The sequence below is a fragment of the Narcine bancroftii genome, chromosome 8 (assembly GCF_036971445.1).
Source record: "Narcine bancroftii isolate sNarBan1 chromosome 8, sNarBan1.hap1, whole genome shotgun sequence".
NCBI lineage: Eukaryota > Metazoa > Chordata > Chondrichthyes > Torpediniformes > Narcinidae > Narcine > Narcine bancroftii.
In genome coordinates this window covers 97,378,928-97,394,607 of record NC_091476.1, presented here as the reverse complement: position 1 = coordinate 97,394,607, position 15,680 = coordinate 97,378,928, and the positions used below count along the sequence as shown (strand labels likewise).

At 41.9% G+C, this 15,680-nt stretch overlaps 1 protein-coding gene and 1 long non-coding RNA gene across 9 annotated transcripts in view; one reads left to right on the top strand and one right to left on the bottom strand.

Annotated features, from left to right (window-relative positions):
• The window catches only part of opcml (opioid binding protein/cell adhesion molecule-like), a 1,099,456-nt gene that overhangs the window by 195,229 nt on the left and 888,547 nt on the right, over window positions 1–15,680 (bottom strand). The window lies entirely within an intron of this gene.
• Window positions 1–15,680, top strand: part of LOC138741049 (uncharacterized) — a 65,281-nt gene that overhangs the window by 48,499 nt on the left and 1,102 nt on the right. The window lies entirely within an intron of this gene.

Here is a 15,680-nt window from a genome sequence, read left to right as displayed (position 1 = left end):
TGATATTTGTTGCAGCTTAAACGTTTTGTTTTTCCTCTGTGTGAGGCTTGGCAAATGTTCTTTGCCTCAGATAGGATGAAACTTCCTAGATTTGTAAGCTCTGCAGCCAACTTCGAAAATGTGCCTTACAGATGGTGGAAAGGTCATGGAAACTCAGAGGGCGCGTCACTTGCTGGAGTATACGAAGTCTCTGACCTGCTCTTGTAGCCATGGGTATTTACATAGCTAGTCCAATAGGCTTCCGCACCATAGTAACAATGAGGTGATTCACACTGAGGGAAATAGAAATGATAGTGCCATTGAATGTGAAGATGGTGAGACTCTAGTTTGCTATCAGTCATGGCCTGCCACCTTTGTGGAGCAAACATTATTTGCCACTATCTGGTGACACCTAAACATTATCTAAGCTTTGCTTCATCCAGGGACGGATTGCTTCATTTGCTGAATTTCAAATAAAACTGTGCATTCACAGTGAATTTCCCCTCTTCTGAGCTGATGATGAAAAGTCACTGAAAACAATTTCAGACGGGTTGCCCTTGAACGCCGCACTGAGAAAATTCTGCGGTGATCAGAATCAGAATTTATTGTCATGAACACGTCATGAAATTTGGTGCTTTGTGGCAGCGTCATAGTGGAAACATTCACATTATAACTATCTTATACATTACTATCAAAATTAAAAAATAAAAAATAGTAGTGCTCAAAAGTAAGGCAGCGTCTTTAGTTCAATGATTATTCAGGGATCTGATGGCAGCAAGGAAAAACCTGACCTTGTGCCATTGAGTCCCCATCTTTAGGCTCATACCTTTTTCCTGACAGGAGCAGAGTGAAGAGGGTGACGGGAGCCTTTGGAGGATTGAGGCTGCTTTTTTTTAAGACACCATCTCATGTAGATGTCCTTGATGGAGTGAAGTCTGGTGCCTGTAATACCACAGGCCAAGTTAACCATAATCTTGAGTTTACTCTTGTCCTGAGTGTTGGAGCTTCCATACCAGGGGTGATGCAACACAGTACACCTGCAGAAGTTCTCAAGCGTTTTCAGTGACATACTGAATCTCGTCAGGCACATCACAAAATATAGCCGCTGGCGGGCCTTCATTGTGATTGCATCAATATGGAGTCTCCAGGACAGATCCTCGGAGATGTTGATACCCAAGAATTTGAAGTTCTTGACTCTCCTTACTACTGATCCCTTGATGAGGACTGGGTTGCACTCCCCTGACTTCCTTATGAAGTCCACAATCATCTTCTTGCTTTTGCTAACATTGAGCACAAGGTTTTTGTCGTTACACCATTCAATGAGCTGATCTATCTCCCTCCTGTATGCTTCTTCATTGCTGTTTGTGATTCTGCAGACAACTGTGGTGTCATCGGCAAATGTAGATAGCATTGGAATTGAGACTGGCCACACAATCATGAGTGTATCATGAGTAGAGCAGTGGGCTAAGCACGCATCCTTGGGTGTGACTATGTTGATAAGCAGTGAGGAGGAGACGTTGTTTCCAATTGGTACTGACTGTGGTCTTCCGATGAGAAAGTCAAGGATCCAGTTGCAGAGGGGAGTACTGAGGCCTAGACTTTGTAGCTTCTCGACCAGCACTGAGGGAATAAAGGTATTAAAGGCCGAGCTGCAGTCGATGAAGAGGAATCATAGGTATGAGTTGGAGTTTTTTTTGGTGAACCAGAGCTGAGTGGAGAGCCAGTGATATTGTATTTGCTGTGGAGTGATTGTGACAATAGGCAAATTGTCTTTGCTTAGGTACATGTTAATTCTAGCCATGATCAACCTCTCAAAGCATCTCATCGCAGTAGAAGTGACTGTTACTGGGCGGTAGCTCACACTATTTTTCTTGATTGAAGCAAGTGGGAACCTTTGACTACAGCAAAGAGAGTTGGAAAAAGTCTGTGAACACTTCGGTTTGTTGGTTGCCGCAGATTTTCAGTACAGGGCCTGCCATGTTGTCTGCCACTCAGTTCTGGACCAAGGCTGCGATGAGGTCTGGAGATGTGCAGTTCTAGTAAAACCCACACTAGGCATTAATGAGATAGTTCTGCTTGATAGCAATGTCAATGACATCGTCCATCACTTTGCTGATTTTTGGGCAGTCATTAACGAGATTGCATTTATTCTGCTTTTAATAAACAGAACATAACTGGGCAATTGACCACATGATAAGTAGATCCAGTGTTCTTACTGTGCTGGAATAGTTTACTCAGAGGTACAGCTAGTTCTTTAGTACAAGTCTTTGCCCTTCCTCTTCTTGTGCACCCTTCTGCTCTTCCCCGGCCCCACCTTTGTCCCAGATATACTGATGGTGAAATCGCTTTGATCTGACTAATACATAATAAAATCAATGTCCCCTTTGCCATAATAAAGTGATACTTTAAGAAGGTGTTGACGACATCAACATGATCCTGTATCACAACCAGGAATGATTCAGTATTCAAAGCACCCATTTTGAGACAATTTTAAACCATAAACATTGAAGTAGACAATTATTCTTGCTTGTGGCAACATTGCAAGATTTCTCTCATCATTGGGAATGTCAAATTATTGTAAAAGTCACACAAAGCAAATTATTTTGAATTGTATGATTGTCTTTGATTTGCTTCAGGAATGTAGCAGGTGGAAACTTTGAAATTTGACCAATCTATCCACATTATATCCATGTCTAAATATATACAAAAGTATGTGGTAATTCTGAACAGTAGTTCAGAAATTGCTTGGAGCATCAAACTCTGAATCTGAATCCATGTGTGAAATGGCTGTTTACAATCATATCAAAAATTATCTTACAGGAAGGAGAAAAGTTGCGACAAACTGTTCAAATGGTGTCTTACTCATGAACAATAACTGTTCCTTTAAGTACTTTCTATTTTTGCTTAACATCAGGATATAGATTTAAGTAGTTAATTTACACATTTAGCAGTTAGCTTTTGGTAATTAGGTATCAGCGAAACTGCCTTTTAATGTGATGTACGATTACAATGCAGATCGGTGGCTGGCTGACCTTTGCAAATCCTGAAATAATTAAATCCATAACACAAACCTTCCTATTCATTATCGAAGGCTGTCTGATTGCTCAGAGCTGATTGCTCTCAGTGCCAGAGGAATATAAACTAGTCTACCACACCACAAAACTCATTAATGTGCACAGCATCAGGGATAAGCAAACAACTCTGCAGCCAGAGCTTGATTACTTGGCCAAGTTCATTGAACTGTTTAGATGCTGTGCAACAGCTATTTTCTCCTCATGGTTAATCACGAAGCAAAAATGTAAAATTATCACCTGAAATTTTTTTTTTAAAGGCTGTATTCCATCAAAATACATCAAAATAAATATATCAGAGTAATTCAGAATGCAGAAACATTTTATCCAGTGTCCACTGCAATAGCGTGGATCTCCCAGTAGCAACTCCTTTCAATTTCCCGCCCCTTGCCGACGTGTCTGACCATGGTGTCATGCACTGCCAGGCTGAGACCACTCATAAATTGGAAGAGCAGCACCTCACATTTCCATATTCCATTCTGTTTCAATCCGCCACCCAGCCGTTATCTCTTCCGTGTCTCCTTTAGTTCTGTCTCTCTCTCTTCCCTTTTCCCTCTGTCTCCTGTCACAAAGCCATAAATGACCACCTCCCCAACAATTCTCATCTTTCTACCCCTGTCTCTTATCATATTCAATTAACACCTTTTGTCTGTTGGTCTGTACTCCTCCCCATCCCATTTTTCCCTTTTCACCAGCTTCTTAATAGGTGCCTACTTGCTTTAAGGAAGCACTCCGATCCAAAATGTCAGTAATATATCTGTGAGACTGGCTAAGTTCCTACAGCATCTCTTATGTTTTTATTACAATCACAGCACCTGCAAACTTCCGTATCCTGCTACATTTTGTCCAGGAGCAAAATAACATGTGATTACTCTAATTCTCTTGCTTGTCCTATGAAAATGGGGTTGAAATGAGGGTCCAGTTCTCCAATTACTTTGACAATTAAAATGTCCAGATGCATGCAGGATACAGTCTAGTTACATTTGTTCCTTGCATCTGTATGATGGTGATATGGAAGATATTTTAAGTAACAGCAATATCTCGCTTGGATGCTAGTCCTTTCTCTTAACTGAGCTTGGGCAGCATTGGATGGAGAGAAATGCTTTCCCACAACCAAGTTGCACAATAATCTACTTCTCCACAGCCACCAGCATGCCTTTGGACCTGACATTGCACCATCATTATTGTACTTCTCTCCAAAAGTGTTCACATCAAAATCTGTTCCTGTCTTCAGTTATGATGCCCATTCACGCACCAATAATTATCTCTCCCTCCTAACTTCCTTGTTTATGAACTCTTCCCCAGCTAAACAGGGATAATTACAGTAAAGCCCCTGTTATCCAGAATTTAAGCAACTGGCAGCCTCAAGCAACTGGCAAAAAAAAATTGCAGAAAATTAATTGTACAAAAGTATAGGTTTAAAATTGGTGTGCCTCGCTTTTTGTTCACCAATCCATGCAACACATAATCTACCAATCCCCATAGGTGCTGGATAGCAGGGGTTTTATGGAAAAATAAATTAAAATGTCATATTTAGTCTTGGATGTCGAGATTCCACCTCCACATCAGGAATGCCTGCCCCTACCTTCCCTCACACTAACCATCTGAGACTCTCATATTCACAAAACAATATTTATTTATTTGAATACATGAACACTTGTCCTGCATATGTATGGTTTGTCTTTATGTGAGTTATGCATCTGCATATTTTGCACCAAGGGCCGGAGAATGATGTTTTGTCGGGTTGTACTTGTGCAATCAGATGACAATAGATGAATTGATGACTTGATTTGACTGTATTGCCAGGGATTCAATGTTCTGCACTTGGCCGGTGTTATTCTGCTTCTGGGATTCATTTCCATGGGAAGTTAACGGAACAAAATATTACATAGGTAATGTGATATTTGCATGTGTCACAATACAGTGGGTTTAGTGGTGGTATCAATCCACGAATCATTTTCAAAGCAAGACTATGCACAATTAACAAAATGCAGAGTATGGTCATTTGTGTGAGCAAATGGCTAAAATTCTGTGTTTGCCCACCCATTAGGCTGTTCCAGAAGGACTTTGGGGATGTTTGCATAGCACTTGATTCAATTTAGCACTGGGCATGTTTTACATTTCTTGAAAGGTGCAAGAAGTTGGCTCCAATATATTTAAATTAATTTTTAATTAATGGATCCAAGTCTTGCATCCAGCAGCAGTAACTTGATTTTAAATGGAAATTGGACACAGTACAATCCTGTTTCTCACCTGCTCTGCAGCACTCCGCTCTCTTCCAAACAACATGAATGAACAGCAGCCATTGTCATTCCTGACATCTGAAGTGAATCTTTAAGAAATACAGTCAAACCTCAGGTATCTGGCATCTACAGGGTTTGCTGAATATGCAAATTTTCCGGTTGCTTGAGACTCACTCTTACAACGCCTAACTAATACATTAGCATTAAGAATTTCCAGTTTAAAGGATAAGACAGTGTGAAGTGTAAAGTAATTTGGAAAAAAAAAAGTATCGTCATGCTTAATTAGGTAAAGTTCACTTTAACAAGTAATTCCCGTATCTTACAAATTTTAAATTTAAGTTTTAATTTGAACCCTGGTCGCTGACACTATAACAGCATTGCACTCTCCGCAATGCTAAATGTGCATAATTAACACCCCCTCCCCCCCCAGTTTCCAGATAAAGCCTTACTAATTGACAATAATATACTAATAAAGATAAAGAGTCTTACTAAGTAGGGATAAGGAGATATTTTAAGAGAATCATCCCAACGACAAGTGGTATGAACTAGCTCTTCACTCTGGGTGACGCCATTGCTGTTTAACATAACTTCATTCAAAATGCTGCTACGAGCAAAGCACAACAAAGGCCCTCTGCGGGCTGAATATTTGCTCCCATCTCTCAAAGGTTTATGTCTTATTTCAGAAAATATTTACTTTTACAAATATTAACTTATGTTATTAATTCTTATTTATTTTCAATTTATTTATTTTCTCAATTTTTTTTGCCTGTTGTTTGAGGTTGCTGGCTGATTGAATTCCAGATAATGGGGGTTTTACTGACTTGACAAGCAAACATTGCTTGCCGAAAGACAGCATGGGTTGGCTTAATAGCAGGAAGCAGATAGTGGCAAGTTTAAATGCTCTTACGGGTGCTTAACCTTTTATCCGGGATTCTGAATACCAGCAACTTCAAAAACCGGTAGATGACATTTGCTCATCAAAGATGGAGTTTGGTGCCAAACATGATCCAACGTGACCTTCGCTCTACTCCTGCGTATCCCGTCGCATTCCGCGTCGATAATTTGTGACATCAGCGCCTAATAAGTGCCCCTTTATGGCGCACGCCATCACTAATTAGTGCGATTATCATTTTATAAGAACAACTCCCTGTCGGGAGCTGTCGCAGATTAGAGCGATCGTTACATTATAAGAGCTCCTCCCAGTCAAGGGTCATCTGCGTTATTTGCATTTGCGCTGTTTGAGATTTTATCAATTCAGTAACACAGAACCCAGCCAGGAGAAGAGAAGAGAGCAGAATTATTGTTGCTCAGTCAGCTAGAAGAGAGTGTAATTGTTTTTATATGGTAAATATGTAGTCTGCTGCTCATCTATGTGCTGCAATCTTATCTTCTCCTGGTGGTAACTGCTGCAGCATCCAAAGGCCAACAAAGACAACCCAAAAGGTGCAGGAGGGGGGGGTCACATTTTTGGATCATTCTACCAGTTTATTGGTTGCAGCAATAAAACTTTATGTTAAAAGTGGGTTCTCTCAGCCACATGCTTGATCCAACCAAGACAGTATTTGGATGAGAGCAGATGTTCAACAGTGCCTGGAAAGTAGACTTGATATTCACAGGGAGATGCATCTCATCAGAACATGGGTTTTTTGACTCTTCAGATTCTCCTGGGTATTAAAGAGGGTTGAGCTTGCAGCAAAGAGAGGGGAGGCTATACTCAAGTCACCATTATGGTCATATAATATTACTTGATAATATGACCTGACCATCCACATGTTGGGGAACCTCTTCTGGAGCCAGAACATCAAGGCAATCATGAAGGAAACATGTCAACATCTTGACTCTCTGAGGAGTCTGAGCAAATTTAGCATATTGTTGAATATCAATTGAAATTTTACAGGTATAGTGGAGAAATACTCTGAGTGGGTCCATCCCAGTCTAGTTTGGAAACTTGACTGCACAGGAATGCAGACGGCAGCAAAAGGGTTCAAACCTAGCCAGGTCTATCATGGGCACTGACCTCTCGACCACTGAAGACATTTATGTGAGCCAACCTCATCAAGGATTTGCATACTCTTGTCACACGCTCCTCTTGCTACCCCCTTCAGGTAGAAGATACAGAGGCCCAAATTCCAGTATCTCTAGGTTCAAGAACAGTTTTTTTTTCCAACTGCCATCAGGCTCCTGAACCTTCCTGTCTTAAACTAATCTGTCTCATGACGTATTGTAGCAGTTTAATTTAGGCTACTGTCTTTGGCACCAGTCTATCGAGGACCTTTACCAGAGGCAGTGTCTTAAGAAAGCAGCCTGTATCTGCAAAGATCCCCCCACCACCAAAGCCACTGCTGATGTCGGGGAAAAAGGTACAGGAGTCGAAAGATGAACAATCAGTGCCCTTTCATCCCCACTGCCATCAGATTTCTGAATGGACAATGAACCACAGACTCTGCCTCACTTTGATTTTTTTCTTTCTCTTGCATTCTTTTTATTTATTAATGTTTGCACTGTGATGCTGCCACAAATCAACAAATTTTGTCTCATGTTAAGAACGATAAATTCTGATTCTGGTGCATCTTTTATTCTCCTCCCCCCACCCCCTCCTCCCCCCCACCCCATCATTTGGCTGCAGCAAGGAATAAGTTTGGTGTCTCTATACAGTGCAATGACAATGAATTATTATACCATATCCCATTACATCTCTGAACCTCAAAGGCATTTTCACCACAGTATGTGCAGCTTTGATTTTTTTGACATTCAGAAAGTCACCAGTCAGAATTTCTGCACAGCTGGTGGTGATCATTGTAAATGCTGAGGGAGGCTCCAATCTGACAAACCCAATGAAAGATTATGGTCATGCATGAACATTTGAGTTGCTGGATATGCCTTATTTACTATGAAATTGATTTTGAACCTCTGTTATTGACAAGAACTACAGAGCTTGTAAACTTATTGAACTTTTATGGAACCTATGTTCAGATTTTCCTGGCAGTGATGAATTAAAGGTTTAAGCCATTTCATCCAACAGCCAGAGACTTAATGAAGGATTTTACATTAGGAACAGCAGTAAAAACAAATCCGAAGCAGCATTTCATCATTTATAATAAATCCAAAGCTCCCTGTACACAAGGGAGTGGACTGCCCTGACCACTCCCTGGAGATTGTACTGCAGAACCCTGACATTGATATTGACATGGTAGGGCAGCTCTTGGTTGTGTGCATCTGTCTGCACCATATGTTGTGACTTTGGGGAGATTATTATTGCCATTTCTTGTCATCAATAAACATTATTTGGTTTGAAGCTCTATCCATGATATTTGACCTACTGATCAGGAACCTCAACAACAAATTATCGAATGGGGCAAGGTTTATAGAGCTACTGACTCACAGCACCCGAGGCCTGGGTTTGATGCTGACCATGGGTACTGTCTTTGTGGAATTTGGATTATATCCCCGACACACATACAATCGGCAGCCACAGCAAAGTATCCAGACCTGAGTCTCTTTAAGTGCCCATCACAGTTGATTCCAAATCAAACAGGTTGGTGCACCAATGAATGCAATGCAGAAATGATCACTTCCCCCTTTAATATTGAGGTGAAGTCATTCAATGAGGGAACACCCTGCAGGAAATTGGCTTCATTCAGCTCCGCTGGACCAGCTCCTAGTACGATTACAGAGCAGTGCCCAATACAGCGGGAAGGTGCAGGTGTCCTGCGTAGAATGGAGCCGGCGAGGGCGAACACAAATCCCACTCCATTGACAGGGCGCTAGGAGTTCATCCGCCACTGGTAACAGTCTCTTTCTTCCCCGCTTCTGAAATTCCATGCATTGAAAGTCAATTGAACGGAATTTCTGAGGCAGACACACAAATGCTCCTTGCCAGGGCACATCAATTTCACCCACGAGCTATTTCTTCCTTTGCCCTGATTTTGTTTCAATTCATTCATTGGCCCTTGAGGCGAGGAGTTGATGCCCAGTGTCCTCATCTTGGGGCTGAGCTGACCAACAGCAACCCGGGGGCTGGATACCTCTCCATTCCCAATCGCTGCAGAAGCAGCCGGCAACGCATGTACATGTGGACACGCGTGATGTGACTGTGTGTGTTTGTGCTCTGTGCAAGGTGTGAATACGGGAGCATTATTGTGGACAGAATGAATCACAGTGCATCTTTCTTATCAAGAGTTTGTGTGTGTGGTTGATTGGGGGGTGGGGATGCGGATATGGACTCAAGGGGCCAACTGACCTATTCCATGTTTGACTCTTGGATTCCATGAGTGTTCATGAAAGCAACTTGCAGATGGTAGAAAGAACAAATCCTGGTCTTGCCAAGTATTTCCCAGCAGTTGGTTTGTCGTGGTGAAATGTTTGGGATTTCTGAGCGTGTGCGGGCAAAGTCTATCCAGTTGTGAGTTGATGTCCTGCTCATTCCTGGGGGCAAGGGGAGGGCATGCATTGCAAACTGCCCCCCCCAGCCCAGTTCATTGCACGTGGGATGAGGATGGGCTGGGGGGGGGGGGGAGATATCTTTGGGGCACAGGTTGAGAAGAAGCGAGCCATCCAGAGGAAAGTTACACGTTCCATCGATGCGCCTGTGACCCATCAGCGCTAAAGGCAAAGGGCGGTGCCTTTCTGAGCTGTGCCTTTGCGGGACGCCTGTGACTGCTGGCCGAAAGCTGCACCGCAGCAGTCCCTCAACGCTGGCTCGTCGCACGTTTTATGCTTCGAGCCGTGGGGCACAGCCAGGCTGGAAAGACACCACTTTCGAAACATTTGCTCGGAGGAGCGCTGGCTCCCTACCACCACCCCCCCCCCCCACCACCCCACTGAGATCACTCAGTGCTCCAATTCCCTGCCACATTCCTCAGACATGCCGATCGGTAGATTAATTGCCAGAGTTAATTGAATCCGGCGCGGGGAGAACAAAATAAAATCGAATGAGCTTGACCTATGGTTAATCTTAGCAGAAAGACTCAGTGAGCAACACAGCCGGTTTCTGTACTATATCATTTGATGGAATAGAGCCCATCCATACTGCAACAGCATATACTAAAGGTCCAGCCACCTGCCCTTCCAATGAATGAGGCTTTTTGGGACTGGATACTATGATAGTGGCGTCACTAGGGTTGGTGTTACCCAGTGTGGTAACTCATGGTGTCACCCTCCCACTACCTTTTTTTTAATTCTTAAAAAAGTTATTGACATAGGTTCATAAATATTAATTACCACAGTATTGTAGCTAAAACACCAGAAAATTTGACAAAAGCAGCATCAATAAAAGCAGCAGCAGCAGCAACAAAAACAACAGCGCTTGCTTGTAGTGCGTGCAGATGAAACCACGTGATTTGAAGCATCATGGTCATTGGGTAATAATGACAGCTCATAAAAGGTTCAAAACATAAATTAGCATCGAGTTTTAGCCTTGTAGGTAAGATGGCTTACGAAAAATGTTATCATAACTCACTACAGGGATTTTTTATTAAAAAAAAATACATTTCTGCACTGTACAAAAATTTTATAGACTGTCGTTTTGGTGTCATCCCCTCTGATGGTGTCAACCAGTATGGTCCGCACTCCCCCAGTGACACCAATGACTGCAGCAAACATTTGGAACAAGCAACCAATACAGAATTTCTACCAAGGGAAGTCTGCCACGAGGATTAGGTTACAACATTCAAATTCAGTGAATAGAAAGTTAAATAAAAAAAAAAATCAGGAGAGAAATAGAAGAATCAGAAAATTACAATGTAAACCAATTCAATGGAATGAAACTACACACATGTAAAGTTAATATTTTTGAGTGAGAGAGGTTGGCAATAACGAAGCACAATAATGCTACAAGAAATCACCTACATTTGATGTAAATTTTCTCAAGATATTTTGTGGGTATCTCAGGGATGACTGTTGAGTCTGTGGGAAATTGTTATGAAGGAAGCAGGACAACCAGTCACCATTGTTACACAGTTACAGAGGTGATGTTGAGATTGTATAAGACGTTGGTGCGGCCTAATTTGGAGTTCTGTGTGCAGTTCTGGTCGCCTAATTATAGGAAGGATATAAACAGAGTGGAGAGAGTGCAGAGAAGGTTTACCAGAATGTTACCTGGGTTTAAGCATCTAGAGTACAGGGAGAGATTGGACAGATTAGGTCTTTATTCTTTGGAGCGTAGAAGGTTGAGAGGGGATTTGATAGAAGTATTTAAGATTATGAAAGGGATAGACAGAGTGGATGTGGATAGACTATTTCCGTTAAGAGGAGGAAAGATTAAAACAAGAGGACATGAGTTAAGAATTAAGGGGCAGAGGTTTAGAGGTAACATGAGGGGGAACTTCTTTACTCAGAGAGTGGTAGCCGTGTGGAATGAGCTTCCGGGAGAAATAGTGGCGGCGGAGTCAATTGTATTATTTAAGAAAAGGTTGGACAGGTATATGGATGAGAAGAAGATGGAGGGTTATGGGCATTGTGCAGGGAGGTGGGACTAGAGAGGGGTGTTTGGTTCGGTGCGGACTAGAAGGGCCTAATGGCCTGTTTCCGTGCTGTAATTGTTATGTTATGTTATATGTTATTATTAAAAGTAAATCCTAGAGAAACTTTCTGTTTTTAACATTCAATATTTCTTCATAGTCATGTAATAATGTAATATTAAATTAAATTTCTTTTTGCCTGCTCTAAGTTATGCAGAGAGTCACCATTAGAAGCAAAAGAGAATCCCTTCAAAGTCACAGATTGTCTGTGAATTCAGCTCCAGAGCTCCTGCAGCTGCACAAAATCCTGTTCAATCCATCGGCAACCCGAGCTCCAGATCCAAATCTCCGATACCCTTGCTTTCAATGTCCGAGGCCCTTCAGGAGCCCTTCTTGCCTTCAACACCCGCACAAATCCCGATTTCAATACTGATACCTGATTCCCATATACTTGTCTCCAGCAGCCTACAGCCTTATTGGGTCTTTCGTCTCCAAGTCTGTGTAGGTCCTTCAGCTGCTGAGCACCTCGATGGTCCGCTGCCATAGACAGAGCCCAGTTGGGTCATCTCCTCTGCTTCCAATGAGGGGTGTTCTTCCTATTTCCGGTCCCCCAGAGGCTGCAACTCCTCGCGGCCGCTGCTAAACACAGGTGCAGCCATATTGGGCACAGACCCCACAGATGCAGAATTTTAATTAAAAACACCAATGACTCATTTAAAAAGCCCTTTCAAAGCTGTATGGAGCCCCAGTCATTAGGCCTGGCTGGTTGGACCCTGCAGAGCAGCACTTTGTCTCTGCTCCCCGGTCCGCAAAAAAATGGAGACATGCATTTGTACATTTTACAATGGACATGACAATAAACTCATGATCATTAAATAATCCATTTTGATATTGCAGTGCTATACTAATTGGTATTGGATTGATGGAGGTGTGACCTTTTGGATGAGATGCTCAACTAAGATCTGACGCCTCTCAATAGGTGAAAAAAGATCTCATGTCTCTATTTCAGAGAAAAACTGGTGTTGTCAGCACATATTCTTCACTTAATATATTTCTTAAGCAAACCTCTTCCGGAAAACTAATAGGGAAGACCATTGTCACACATCCTTCATTACTTAGACACGGTAACAGGCCCTTCCTGCCCACAAACCCATGACCACCAAATGTACCAATTAACTAACAATTTCCTTACATTTTTTTTGAAGGCACTTTCTAAATTAAAATTTTTCCTTTCCGTGACTAGGATTTCCTAACTGCATACTCCTACACTAAAGACAAGTAAAATACGTTGGAGCAGAAGAAAACCATAAAATCCATTTCCACTCCACCATTGAATATTGTTCATTTCTGCATCAATCCCTTCCTACCTGATGCAAATATTGTTTGATCCCTCCAGAGCCTCCAAGTCAAATATTTATTAATGGGCATAAGGACCTACAGCCATGTGTAACAATGAGTTTTAAACATTCATCTCACTGATTGAGCAGAGCCCCACTCATCCAGATCATCAATGGCTCACTTCACTTCATTCTAGGCTAGAGACTGAAGAAACTGTATGAATGCTCTGTGAATGTTCATTATTTTATGCATTTCAAACTCCTGAAACCCTAAACTAGGGAAGATACTGCCCTTCTATTCAGTCTCTCATTGTTCTCACTCAGAAAACAGTCCAGTGAACGTCTGCTGGTCATCTAAGTCAAGCATAATCAGGAGGTTAGAAGGCTAAGGTACTGCACCCTGGGCAGTGCAATCTTACCAAGTCCCATTGTTATTGCAGCAAAATTTCTGAACAGGTATGATCCAAATTTAACATGGCCATTGATCCTCCTGCTTGTCTGGTTACATTTAATCATAAGGTGGTGACACCCAAATAATCCTGAATACCTTTTCAGAAGTATACATACATATATATATAAAAAATTCTTTTTTTTTCAAATTGTATGATTTTTCACTTTCTCAAAATCCTCCATTTGTGATCTCAAAACTGGCCTTTGACCCATTGTAGGAGATTCTTCTCACAGACTCCTCTCGTATCTGGGTTTTTACCATCACAACACTTGGATACATTACACTTTAAAACTCCTTCACAAGTCAAAATAGCTGAGGACAAAGTACAGATCCTTGCCACACCACCCTAGTGAAAATCTGCCAAACCAAACGTGCTCTGTCAATAAATATCTACACAAGTGAGACAGCACTGATTTGGAACAACTGCAATTGTGAACATTTATCCATATGTTTACATTTAGGTTTTCTCTCTCAAGTCATATAGAGTAAATTGGATTTATACTTATTGTTTATTAATGTACTTATATTCCTGTGTTGCTACAGCAAGCAAGAATTTAATTACATCTACACATTATGCTTTCATGCTCTCATCTCAAGATGTGTCACTGTTTGTGAGGCCTCAGGGATTCATACTTGCTCCCCATAACCATTGATTTTACTTTGGGCCTAAAATCTGTGTCAGCCTTGAATGTCTTTGGACAGAGAGTTCTACACTCCACACCCCTTGAGTGCACATCATTGTTCAACCAGCTCCTGTCATGCTGGTGATGTAATCAAAATGGAGGGTTTTGAGGAAGTACAATATCACATTACATCCTGCTCCATAAATTTTAATCTGTAGATTTATTCGTGGGCCAGAAACTAGGTAATTGTGCCATCAACTTACATCCATGAATTTTGAAAGGCACCTTCAAGATCTTCCACTGCCAAATTGCTAGACAGAATCACTCCATTAATAACAACCCCCTGCTTATACAAATGCAACCAGTTCCTTATCCAATTCATAATCTAATTCCACAGGATTCTATTTCATTAAAGCAGCATATTGAACTTCTCAGAAAATCAAGATATACAATGTCAATCATGCTACTTACTTCCCTAACCTAATAATATTTTAAAAAGGATGCAGTCAAGAGAGTGAGGTATGACCTCTATATCCAGAAGCACAGTTGGGAGTTTCTAATAACCCTTTCTCTGTCAAGGTGAACATAAATTGTAAAAATTATTTTTGACAAATTATTCAGCAACTAGTTTCAACGACTTACAAGCTATATCAGTGAGGGAAATGATTTGATGGAAAGCAAGTCAATCATTATTGATGACCTTCGGAGCTACTGACAGGTTTATCAACTTCTCCTTGGATGAAAAGCATTGAAAATATGAAACACAAATGGAAAATTTGGGGATACTCAGCAGATGTGAATGCGAACTGATCTGCTGAATATTCCGAACATTTCCTATAAATTTAGATGTACATCACGGTAACAGGCCATTACGGCCCACGAGTCCGTGACATGGCAACCCTTCATAAATCTGCTTTGGACATTGACCAGCTCTCTCTTGGTTCACCCATTACCAAACCCGATCTCACCCAACAGCTAATGAGCCTCATACAACATCTCAATGACCAGCTCTATGGGACCTGCTGTAATGACAGGAATGCTGCTATTGCAGACCCAACAGAGTGGGGAGCAGAGACACAGCGCTACACCGCAGGGTCCTACTGCCTGGTCTTCACAGAAACAGTTCCATATAGGCTTTAAATGGTCTTTTAAAGGAGTTAACATTGCTTTTTTTAGAATCCTGCAACCACAGAGGTTTATGCCCAAGATGGCAGCATCTGTGCTGGGCGGTGTACTATGCTGAGTTGCAGACTCTGGGGGAGCAGCATGGTTCAGGGCACTAGGAGCAGGGAGAAGGGAGAACAGCCCCCCCCATTGAGAAAGAAATTCATGGTAGATTACACTACCAGGTAGGTAACCATGGCAGCAGACGAGCAAGAGGCTCATCAGTGAATGACCCATACAGGGTGTGGGCGATTAGCGACTTGCCGTCGAAGGACTCACTCAGGCTGCTGAACCAAGAATCAGATCTGGGATTCAAGAGGGTGCTGAAGGAAAGAAGGGCTTCCAAGAGTCTCA